Source organism: Meleagris gallopavo, chromosome 15 (genome assembly GCF_905368555.1).
Source record: "Meleagris gallopavo chromosome 15, MGAL_WU_HG_1.1, whole genome shotgun sequence".
In the NCBI taxonomy this organism is placed as follows: domain Eukaryota; kingdom Metazoa; phylum Chordata; class Aves; order Galliformes; family Phasianidae; genus Meleagris; species Meleagris gallopavo.
The window spans coordinates 17043603-17055622 of record NC_139418.1 but is presented as its reverse complement, the minus strand read 5'-3'; the positions used below and the strand labels follow the sequence as shown (position 1 = coordinate 17055622).

Below are 12020 nucleotides of genomic sequence, written 5' to 3'. Positions count from 1 at the left end.
GGAAAATGGGGCCTAGAAGAAAGCTGGGGAACTCCCAGGGACCCTACCACAAAACCCCCCACAGCAGTTATTGCTCAAAATGTGACTGATTTGAGGTAAACGAAATCATTCCTGTGGTGCATTGAATAACCTGCGGGACGCCTCAGAGCAAAGCGCTGCCGCATCTCCTCCATGGGACAGCTGGAAGGGGGCTGGGAGGAGCGTGCTGCACCCCAAAAATAAGCTGGTGTCTGCATCTGCCTCCTCCTGGGGCTGGAACGGGAAGTGTGCCGGCCCTGCCTCCCCTTTTTCCCACCGCACCTCTGCTCCCGGTTGGGAAAGCGGTGCGATGTTCTGCGGGGCCGGAGGACCGCCGGCACTCGGGACGTGGGTCCGCCAGCAGCGCGGGGCGGCCGCCTGGTTTTCTCGAGGAGGCGACGACGCTCGGGAGGAGCGCTGAGTTCGTGACAGCCCGGGCCGGCAGGTGGCGCTCGCGGACGCGCAGCGGCGGGCACTGCGCCGGGACACAGCGCTGCGCGGGGCGCGCGCCGGTGCGGGGACAGCGGTGGTGCGACACGGCTTGCAGCGATAGGTAAAGGCTGTAGATGGGATGCATTTGCAAAAAGGCGTTGCGGTGCTCAGTCACAGAGTCACGGAACGGCTCAGGTTGGAAGGGGCCTCTCACCCCCACGCCTGCTGTGGGCCGGCTGCCCCCTGTCTGCCCACGGCCCGTCCGCGGTCTGAGCACCTCAGGGATGGGGCAGCCGAGTCAAAGCGCGTCTAAACAGGGACCGGGCAGATGCTGCCCGATTCAGAAAGAAGTTTTTCACTCAGAGGGTGCAGATGCACTGGAACAGGCTGCCCAAGGAGGCTGTGGATGCCCCATCCCTGGAGGCATTCAAGGCCAGGCTGGATGTGGCTCTGGGCAGCCTGGGCTGCTGGTTGGCGACCTGCACACAGCAGGGGTTGGAACTGGATGAGCATTGAGGTCCTTTGCAACCCAGGCCGTTCTGTGATCTATGATCCGTGTGTGGCATCCCTGTAAGTGTTGCCACAAGCAGCATCATGATTTGCCACAAGTGTTTCTCACTGGGACTGCAAGCACAGTAATTAGTGCACAAATTATTGCACATTGATGAAGTAGGGTTCTTCTTTTAAAAAATATAATCAATTTGGCGAACGTTTCTTTTGTCTTTCTCTTGTGCTCTGTCACAATGAGAGGAGGAGACATGCAGGGTGAAGAAGTGCTGTGAGCTGCATGGATTTAGTAATTAGCGTCACGTTCATCCTGAAGTTTGCAATTTTTCTCATTAGCCTGAAAATAGTCTTGCAATTTTCTTCTCCTAGACTGCTTTTAAAGTAGCAAAGCATTTTCTATTCATTTCAAGGTGTCTGAGAACAACTGTCTCTAGCAGAGTGCGAAGCAGAAGGGAGGCAGGCTGAGAACCATAGAGCAGCGTTTCAATCATTACATTATCATCTGTTTAACTTCTTGATTTAAATACTATTTATCTGTTTTACTTCGACTGTCTATATTAAAAGAAAGACCTTCTACTCTCTCTGCACTGTCTAATTGTAGTTAGTAAATAATGCGGCCCCAGTTCTGATCTCACCTGCTGTAGCTATACCCTGGCTTGCTTCCACTGACTGTAAGGAAATTGATTTCTATTTTACAGTGCTCTGCACAGCCCACTGCACTCTGCGCCATCTGTGTGCACTTGCTTGCACCCTGCCATGCTAACACAGACTCATTTTAGGACGGAGATGAGCAGATCAGACGGAAGCGCAGCAGCGAAGCCCTGCACTGCATTTGATGGAGGCAGGGATGGCCACGCTGTGCAGCCCCAGCACACGGCTGTCCTGTTCTCCTGAGAGCACACCTTTGGTTGGCTTGCTCTGTTTGGGGTTTTTTGGTGGTGTTGCTGCCGTTGTCTTGGATTTTTTTTAATCCCAAAACTGTCCTTGTTGAACACGTGCCCTGTCTGTTAGCACTCTGCTACTGCACACATCCGCTTGTCATCCCCTGCTGCCAGCTGCAGCACGGGGCGGGTTGAGGCCGGCAATGTCCCACTCCGTGGCTGCTCCTCTCAGGGAATCATTTCAGGGCTGCTGCAGGTGGGCTTCACCCCTGTTGCTGCTGGCCATGATGGGCTGCTTGCAGGTACTGCAGGGGCTGCTCGCAGTTATTGCGGGGTGCAGTTGCTGTGTTTTCAATGTGTGTCTGTAACTCTTGCAGAAAACGCCCAGCTTCTCCCATGACCCCACCCAGCAGCACAGCCAGCCTGAGGCACCCTGTGCCTTTCCAGCTCAGATGCTTTGTACCCCACACAAGGGATGGGAAGAGTGATATCCAAAGCCAGGTGGTGGAAATGTGCCTGGGGATGTTGTCCCCAGAAGGTCAGTGAGGAGCAGAGCATCTCCCCGCCCTGAGTCTGGAGCTCTCCTGGAGCAACGGGGCCAGCATTGCTGGGTGCCCCTCTCCCCCATTGCAGGGCTGAGCTCACTGATGTCACACCACCAAGTCTGGAGATCTGCTCTAAAATTCCTTTGCTCTTCTTTCCTGGCTGCCTTCTTTGGGTTGGGTTATAAGCCCACTGACCAACAGTAACTCAGGAATGTGAAATTTCTTTCTTTCATGTGTTGTGCTCTGAACAGCAGAGCGCCTCCCTGGACTCTCATATCTCACATGAGCACTGATAACAGTCAGGCCATTCCTTTGGGCTTTTGCAGTAAAGATCCGTATTATTTTCAAAATGGACCAGTTTTCTCACAAACAAAATGATTATTTCTTTTGTATGCAGCCCCTTTTAGTACACCCAAGCTCTCCGTTCAGGAAAGCAATCTGATGAAACATCCCATTTCAGTGAGGGCAATTTAGGCTAGACATCAGGAAAACCTAGCTGGCGATTAAAATAGCAAGGCGCTGCTGTGGGCTGCCAGCAGAGCTTAAGGAAACTCCATCATGGGAAGTCTTTAAGAAGAAGTTTGGCAGGTATTATCAGGAATGACTTAACGATAATTGATCTTGACTTGGAGGAGGAGAAGGGACTGGACCATTTCTTCTTTTTTTGTTCTGTATGATTTCCAAGGATTAAAAAAAGAAAAAGTTGGATTTAAACAATTCAGTGTTACCAAATGTTCCCTCCCCTCTTTCTATAGGAATTTTTCACTAAGTTTCAACCGAATGTGCAAATAGTTGAGCACACTTTGTAATGTATGTCCCACGTCGAGGTCTGAGCCCCTGGAGGACGTGGCCCCACCTCCCTACGTACTGCAGTGTTTCTCCTCTCTCCCGTCACTCGGTTTTGCTGTACTGCTCACAGCGACCCCGAGTTCCATTTCTCCACCGATGCCAAAATGGGACAATCGCTCTGAGAGCAGCAGAGCTGCAGCCGCCTTCTGCACCAAGGCTGAGCCAAGGCTCTCATTTCCACCAAGAAGAATTAGGAGTTTTAAGCAAATATTATTCAACTGAACTTGAAGGAAGAGCTGAGCATTCAGAAAATGACTCACTGTGCGGGCGAGGAGCGTGCGCTGCCTGGAGATGTTGTCTGGAGCGCTGTTCTGCCGAATCCATGAGCGCACTGACTAACAGCAAAACTGATGCAGAATGCTGATGGTGCCTTTGACCTTTAAAACCTTTATAAATTTTGTAATTTGCTCACTTTCTAATTTTAATAAAAAGCAGTATTAGTCATTCTTTACGTTTGCTTTTCTATAGTCAATGAGAAGATATGCAGACAGCTTTTAATGATCGGAATCAGCATTTTAGTACCATCCGTTGCAGCATAGTGTGTCCTGAAGGTGTTGTGGAGTGACGGACAGCAGAGAGACAGCAATCCCAAAATAACTCCTTCCACACTAAAACTTGCATGCACTGTGTTTTGAGTATTCGAAATAATCAATGTGAAATCAGAACAAATGTTGTGCTTTATCTTCATTGCATTTGTCTTTCAGACACTTTATTTGGACTGGGGAAGACTCAGTGCTTGATGCAGGGCTCAGTGTGTGCGTTTAAGGGGGGAAGTCTGGCCATGGTTTGTTTGGAAGAGTCTGTCGTCCATGGGAAAGAGTTCGGTCCATGGCGGATGGAGGGTGGCTGTTGGGTGGCACCAGGCTGTCCTGCTCTGTGGTGGCTTTGCAAGCCTGGGACAACAGCTGGAGACATCTGCAGTGCTAATAGCAGATAGACACCAGTTACTATTTCCTGATAGAAATGAGCCAGAGCTTGAGTTACTTTCCCAATCCCCATAACTTTGCAGGTTGGAATTAAAATAGAATATTTATGCAAACCGCACAACTGATTTTGGCTTTAGGATGTGAAAAGCTTGCCTGATGAGCTTTTGCCAAATAAAACCACCCTGGGTTTTATTTCACAGCAGCTTTTCCAGGCGAGGATACTTTTCAGAAAATGAAATCCGTTGACCTTGGCCAGGCTGAGCAACGAGGGCGGGATTTGTAAAGGTTATAGCCATGTAACTTTCTAAATCAAGTCCTGTGTAAGTTCACCGAATCCAGCATGGCTCCTTCTTTGACCTTCACGGACTTCCAGCTGAGATCACGTGAGAGCAGCAGGGCTGGTTTCCCATTCCAGAGCAATCTCACCGTTCTGAAAGTCTGTGGAACCCCTGAGCAGTGCTTTACAAGCAGTACCATTTTCTCACTTCCTTATAGTGATTGCTGTCTTTGGTCTGTTATTGCCATCCCTCTATTGCTATAGGGAGCAGGAGGACCCGTAGCAAACCTGCTCAGTGCTTACAAGATCAGATTTCCAAAAAAAAAACCCACCCAATTTGCTTACCATCTCACAGCTGCATCCAGGCACCTAATTTCTGCCCTTTCTGAACCCTTGCAGCCGTGCTGGTTTTGCCAGAGCGGCGATGGGCACACGTATGGGGGAAAGAAATGAAACCAAATGGAAGGTTGACTGAAACCACTTCTGGTTCAAACTTCTGATGTGTTTCTCAGTCCTGGTATTTCACTGCTGTGTGTCTCTGCCTGGGTTTCTGCTCTGCGTGTGTGATGTCTATGCTAGTAGCTGTGGCAGTCGTGTGGTCACTAAAAGCTGTAGCTTCGGGTGAGAAATGGGCAGTGGGAAGAGCTTTCTGTTCTATATGCATCTTAGTAGTGCTGAGGAAGAGGATGAGACCCCCTGGAACCCAGGGGTGGCTTAGGCTGCATGGGGCCTCCGGGGGTCTCCAGTCCCCTTCTGGGACCACGCTGCTCAGGGGTTTACCTGCAGTTAATCCTTCCACGCAGAGCCATGAGCCACTGCCAGCTCTTCGAGGCAGCCATGGCATTTCTTCTCAGTCTGAAGACGCCTCTGCAAAGGGAAGTTTTTAATCATCAACCTGTCTGGAAATAGTTACTGTCCCCTGCAACCGTAAGTATATTCTGTGAATGACTAAATTTTCTACATGCTGGAGATACCTGCCAATTTCTGCCACGCATAGCGAATGTGTGACTTTCTGTCCATAAGCCTCACATTAAGGTTTAGCTAAATCATGGTTTGATTTTACCCTGTGCAGAGGGACCCGATGACATGCTCTTCAGCCAGGTGCTCACAGGGGGCTGAAGGAAAGCTTCTGAAAAGCACTGAGCCACTTAATTCTTCTTCACCTGCTAAGGACTGAGCTCCACAGCTTGGCAGCATCCTGCTGAAGCTCACTCTTATACGGCTTAGCTTGGCTGGAAGCTTCATGAGCCTGAGTGAATTTTGGGTTCGTGATCATACCCAAAATTGGAGATGTTTTGCCAGGGTTTTGCTATGAAAAGTGCTCATGGCTCCATTGACTGGCTGTGCTGCCTCTGCAGCATCAATTCTATCCCTGGCTGACACCTTTGATTTTGGAAGTTGTCTCCATTTTCCAGAGAAAAGTATGTACGTTAGCTATTTTTGGATAGTATATTTAATCTCTTGCAAGAAAGGGAGCAATTCACTTGTTCCCTATTTCCAGAGCCATTACATTTCTCTTAGTGACAGCTCCGAGGAACAGAAATCCTTAACTTGTTTAATGTCTTCATTTGGATGATCGAAAGACATCTAACCAGAAATCCACTTCTGTACCACCGTGCAGAAAAGAGCAGGGAGCACCTTGTGGGTCGAGGTCCTTCTCTTCCATCTTGGATGAAAGGGAATGCTATAAAGAAACTGGGTTTTGGATGGTTCTTGTGTCTGTTTGGAAGCCAACTGAGAATACTGCTATCTGTTCATCATTTTCTCTGGTCATTCTTTAATTTTATGTTTAGCTGAGGACAAACTGTGGACTTCGCACCATGTAAAGTGTATTTAGGCTCTGTGCTCAAGTGAAAAATGAGTTGTCATCTGTGCCAGCATCGGAGTGCTCAGGGAGAAATCTGGGACAGTTGCATGGGCTGCCAACGGAAATAACTGATGGAAGATCTGACTGCATTTAATTGAAAACACAAAGCAGCAGCATATTGTGAGCTCCTTGTGATGGAAAAGTGACAGAAAGCGAAGCGGTGACTTCAGAGGGGCTGCAGCACACGGCCAGGGGCTTCTTGAGCTTGGTTTGCTCCCTACATGTGTGCTGGGAGAGCTGGGCTGCTCCCGAGTTATGGAGATGCTCTCTGTTGCTAGGAGCTGCAGGGGCCTCTCCCTCAAATCAGAAAATGCAGTCCTTGCTGGGGTGTTCCCAGATCAGCAACAGCCCTGAAGTCCTGACGTGTTCGCAGATTTGCTTAAAAAAGTAAAAATACCAAAGCACAGCAGCAGCTGCCCTTGAAATGCAGCTTGGGTTTGTGGTGTTGGTTGGTGCAGTGAGCGCAGTCGCAGCAGCTCAGTGCAGGGACTGCCTGTGGCTCTGCAGCAGGGGCCTGGTCCCAGTCCTGGTCCCGGTCCCAGCTGTGAGCAGCACTCATGGACTGGGGTGAGTGCAGGCAGCTCTGGAGTAGCAGAATGCTGCAAGGTGGAAGCAGCAGCAGTCAGGACCTGGATTTGGGGCCAAGGTAAATAAGAAGCTGAGACAAGGTAAAGAACATAAGGTCATGCCACTGGGGCAGTGCAAAAACACTGGCTCTGTTGCGTGTTGGTACTGATGAAGCAGCTCTAATGAGGAGACTGACAGCAGAGGCACAGGCTGATGCTGTTTGGTCTGGTACAAATTAAACCATTTGCTCATCTATAGTACACGTTTGTAGACGTAGAAAAAAGGCTGCAGTGTTTAGTCAACAGTTTTTTGTTGATTTTTTTTTTGTTGTTGTTGCTATTGTTGAAGCCAGCTATTTTACAAACTGGCTGAAAAGCCACCATCCATTCGCAGGAGCTCTTGGGTGTGCCCTGAGCAGTACAGAGCCCACCTGCACCACAACACCGGCCCGCCAGTGATGCTCTTGGTTCCTCTGAGAGGCGGGGATGTGGGGATGCAGACGGAGCACGGCAGCCCCTGCTGCCCCTGCCACACAAATGCCCTCTGTGGATCTTAACCACCATCTGGGCACCAAACTCCATGGATGGACTTGAGGAAAGGTAAACACAGCCCCTGCACTTTGAAATTATCATGGAGAAAGCAGAGTGTGGGTTTTCTTAATTCTCAACTCCCTTTCTTTGTCTCCCACACATGAATGTGCACAGGGGCACTGTTCTCTGGGTTTCTCACTTACTCTAAATGAACCTGAGCAAATAGAAACACCAAAATGATGGGAAACTGACATTTGTTGGTCTGGTCTCCAGCATCCCATCTGTGCAGCATGCATCTAAAGCTTGTGCAATAAGGCCAGCACATCTGTAATTAGAAACAGCCACCAGTGGGAAATGGTGCTGCACGTTCTCTATGGTTACCCACAACACAAGAGCTGTAACACGAAAGCTTCAGGCCAGAGGAACAGCTCATTGCCTCCACATCGCAGGGAACACAGGGCCAGTTTTTAGGAGCGACGGTGTTTTAGGATCAGGACCTGCACGCGCTGCCCCGCCAGCCTCCAGGCTCGGTATCATAAGTTGTGCTTCCAAAATATTTCACCCTGATGTTAGGTCAGGGCACGGATCAGGACTCACAGCCCTGCTCAGCACTCAGCTACGGCATCAAATCCCACTCTGAGGTTTGTGTCACAGAAGAGTGATGTGAGGCAGAGAATCTCTTTCTCGACAAGGAGAAGTCCTTTCAGAGGAAAGAGAAATGGCAGGGTTTGAATTTTCGAATTTCTTTCAAAATTTTCTACTTACACAAACAATTTGCACCAAAACCAGACAAGCACTGGGCACTGCTTTAAAAACGCTCCTAAAGGGGCAGTGTGGCCGGGGAGCCGACCTGCCCGGCTGTGGGGGAACTCCACTGTGCTGGGTTGTGTCCCCTGGCTTCCACCACCACCCGGCTGCTGTGGTCCCCACGCGGTGCTCCTGGCTGCAGCGTGTCCCCAGCTGAGGGCTGTGCTGGCAGCGTGTGCTGCAGGTGGCTGCTCAGTTTGGAAGCCGCAGGCGGTTCACATGGCTGCCCTCATCTTTAGATAAAGAATTTTAATAAATTGGAAGTAGGAAAGAAGGCCGTCTTAAGCACAGAAAATCTACACGGAAAACAAGAAACGTGGCCTCCGTTTGTCTGCTCTTTCAGCGCTTACAGACAATTATTTCTAGAAACGCAAATTAATTTTCCAGACTAGACCTCACCACAGTCACAAAGTGAAATCACTTCGTATAGAAACACTAAAAGACAGGCTATTAGCACCGACCGCCCAGGGTACGTCAGCTTGGCCTCCATGCAGGACCTGAAGATGAAAATAGTGTGGCTCTTCATCCCCATTCATTGACCATTTACAAGAGCTATTTATCCAAGGAAACAGAACGAAGCAGTTACTGCAGCGCTGGTTGTAGACGCTCTGTCCTCAGGGAACTGCTAGAATTTGCACAGAAAGGTCAAATAAACAGCAGAAATATTTTCCAGCCTCTACCTTCATTTGATTAAAAATGAACAGATACTAATTAGTGATATTAAATTAGCCATATCAGTCTCGATCATGCCAATGGAAAATATTGAGATCTATTTTGAAGACTTTCCTACTAGAGCAGGGAACTGTTTATTTTCCTTACAAAGTAAAGTCGCTCCTCAGATTTTCCACCTGCATTTGTTGGGAGCAGTGACTGTTTGCAGACCCCCGGTGACGCTGCTGGCTGTATTTAGGTGCTCTTTTCCTGAGAGTTTGAACTGCCATTTGTGGGCAGTGCTCAGAACCGGTGATCCCAGTCGCCTCCCACACGGTTGGTTGGATGTGCTGACGCAGGGGTGGTGCCGGGCTCAGCAGTGAGGAGGAGAGCGCAGATGTTGATAGGAGGAAAATTATTTTCTTCTGAGGACTCTTTCAGTGAACACCAAATGGCCGGGAGGTTTTACAGAGCCCTTGAAGGTGCTTCGTGGTGGCCGAGGTGTCTGAAGCCACTGCAGGAAGGCCAGCTCTGCGGAGTGGGGCTGCCTGCTGGCCAACCGCCCAGGCTCACGCATGGAAAGCTCTTGGGGCGCATGGATGGTGGGCTGCCGTCGCTCCCCAGCAGAGCCGTGTTCTGAAAATATGGAAGAGGAAAATTACTTTTATTTTCATTGGAATCCTCTAAGTGTCTTTGACAATCGTTGCCATAAAGTTGTTTGTACAAGCAGAGGTACCGTATAAGAAGTATGGAAGTATTGCCACGTTATAAACTTAAGAGCTAGGTTAAACCTGAGATCCTCTTGGGTGTCTATGGGATGCTGCCATTCCACTGACATATGGTAATGTTTTCTCCCAGTAATCTCCCACAGAAGTAGTGCTAGGCCAACTCGTCGTACACACAATATATAGCAGAGTTTATGAAGTTATTAGAACAAAAATGTTTTCAGAGATCCCATTTCACTGTACAATATGCGTCTTCAGCAAAAGAAATCTAAACAGACATGTTAGCTGCATGTAGAACTCCTTTTAATATTTACTCTGATGGTCCTAATGGTGGATTTCAGCCAAAATGTTTGTGCAGCTTCATGCCTGGAGGTTTCTACTTCAGATTTATAGCTGCATGTTTTCCTGTGTGATGGATGATTACTTCAAACTGCTGCTCTCTCCAGTCTTCAGAATGCCAAAAAGACAGTTCTTGTCTACAACTCAGAGCTCAAGCCAGATTCTGCATGAAGTTCATGTCAGTGTTTGTAGGGGATGGAGGCTGATCTGTGCAGAAACAGAAGGGCAGAATCTGGTCCGGCAGGGTTCAGTGAAATGGTAATAAATAATATTAATGTACAACTACCAAACAATTATTTTAGCTAAAGTAAACAATCTGAGGCACTATCAGGATCTTTATGGCAATTTAAAATCTTCTGCATGAAGTTTGCTTTCTGCAAAAGCTGTCTGTGCACCCAGCATGGGGCTCAAGCCTGGGTGAGTGGCAGAGCTTCGTACAGCTCCGTGTGGCCGTCAGCCCATCCGAAATGACTGTATTCATTAAACATTTATTGCAAATATAAACCTTCCCTCAGCCCATCTGCAGTAAACATAAAACACATTTGTGGTGCACCTGGATCGCTCAAATTCCTTCAGTGACTGATCGTGAGTTTACACTAACCCTGGAACTCCACAGTGATTCCTTTTACTTGCTCGTTTGTATTCAATCTAGATCTAAAGACAGAAGGCAATTAAATAATGAGATTAACACAAATTCTGATGTGTTTTTACTGAATAGCTGGTTGCCAGTACATGTCATTATCACTATTTGGCTGTAGGCTTAGGTATCCATGTACAATGCAGACTTTGCTTTAATGGATATTTTCAAAATCTCTGAGGATACCCTTCTCAGAACCCATTCTTCTCAGTTTCCCCTCAGTTCTCCAGCAAGACTTTGCTGCTCAGGGAGCCCTTACCCACTCAGGTCTGGGTGCCAGTGAAAGTGACATCAGTGGCAGGAAATACACCGTATGCCGTGCTGTGGGGGATGGCCCTCACTCAGACCCTCCCAGCCTATTCACCACCTGCAGCAGTCAGAGTGAAATAAAAGACTTGATATCAGACACACACAGCTCTGAAACAAAACCTTCACAAAATTCAATGTCACTGAAGACATCGATCCGCTTTGCAGTGAGGTTTTGCCTCCATCTAACTGTAGATGATCCAGACTCCTGCACGCTAGGAGCAGAGAGGCCAAGTGCTCATGCATTCCATGGGTCAGATGGAGGTGGGTGGTGCTGCTGCTCGGTGCTGCTGAGCTCGGTGGTGCAGTGCTGAGGAATTGGGAAAGGTGCTGGGGAAGTGTGGCTGCAGGGGTTCCTTCCTTGACATCACTGAACGCAATTTTATGTTGAGTAAATATCTGCGTCCGTTTCATTCCAACCTCTGTAACCAAAGCTAAACTAACTAAATAAGGCTCTGCCCAAGAACATATATTTTGGTTTGGTTCCTAATTTTAAGGTTTAGATAAAACTGAAAAGATTTGGTTTTTATCATCATTCTTCATTCCCAGCTGGCATCTAACTTCCATGAATGAAAGCAGACTGGCTTCTCTCCCGTAGTTCATTTATCTAGGCCAAGCTGAAACATCTGATTATTATTATGTGGCCTTATTGACAGCCTGGTTCAAGATTCCCAGGGCAGAATTGGAAGAGACAGTTTTAATATCCCCTTCGACAACGTTTTCCAGGAACAGAGGTGTTTATTTAGATACGAGCGCAGCTCTCCACGGTTCTACATCCCTCCCAGCACCGTCCTGGCTGGGCAGAGCCACGGCAGGGCCGGGTGGGATGCCGTGCCCTGGCAGTGCAGGGTCGCCCACGGCCACAGATCGGGTTGCCCAGTGCTGGCTCTGCCTGGCACTGCTGCGGAGCCTCGTGGTTGGCACAGCGCAGTCAGACCGGCACGGCCGGGACTCGACGTGCACGTACTGCGTGTGTTCGCTACTAATGGAAAGAATGGAGGCTCTGGAGTTATCCTGGGAATGCCACACTGACCGCTCCACTCCTTATCACGCCAGCGCTGGCTCCTGAAGCTGTCTAGCTCTTGGCAGGAATTCCCTGGCTCTCCTGCAGGATGAGGTGTGGATGCAGGACGTTCCCTGACTCTGTGCCCTCTGC

The 12020-nt window shown here is 48.9% G+C and overlaps 1 long non-coding RNA gene across 1 annotated transcript; it reads left to right on the top strand.

Moving 5' to 3' along the window:
* The first annotated feature begins 457 nt into the window (after nt 1-457).
* LOC146543357 (uncharacterized) lies at nt 458-3683 on the top strand. Its single transcript, XR_014886578.1, has 2 exons — nt 458-571; nt 3139-3683. It is a non-coding gene; the product is annotated as an uncharacterized LOC146543357 (long non-coding RNA).
* The last annotated feature ends 8337 nt before the right edge of the window (nt 3684-12020 follow it).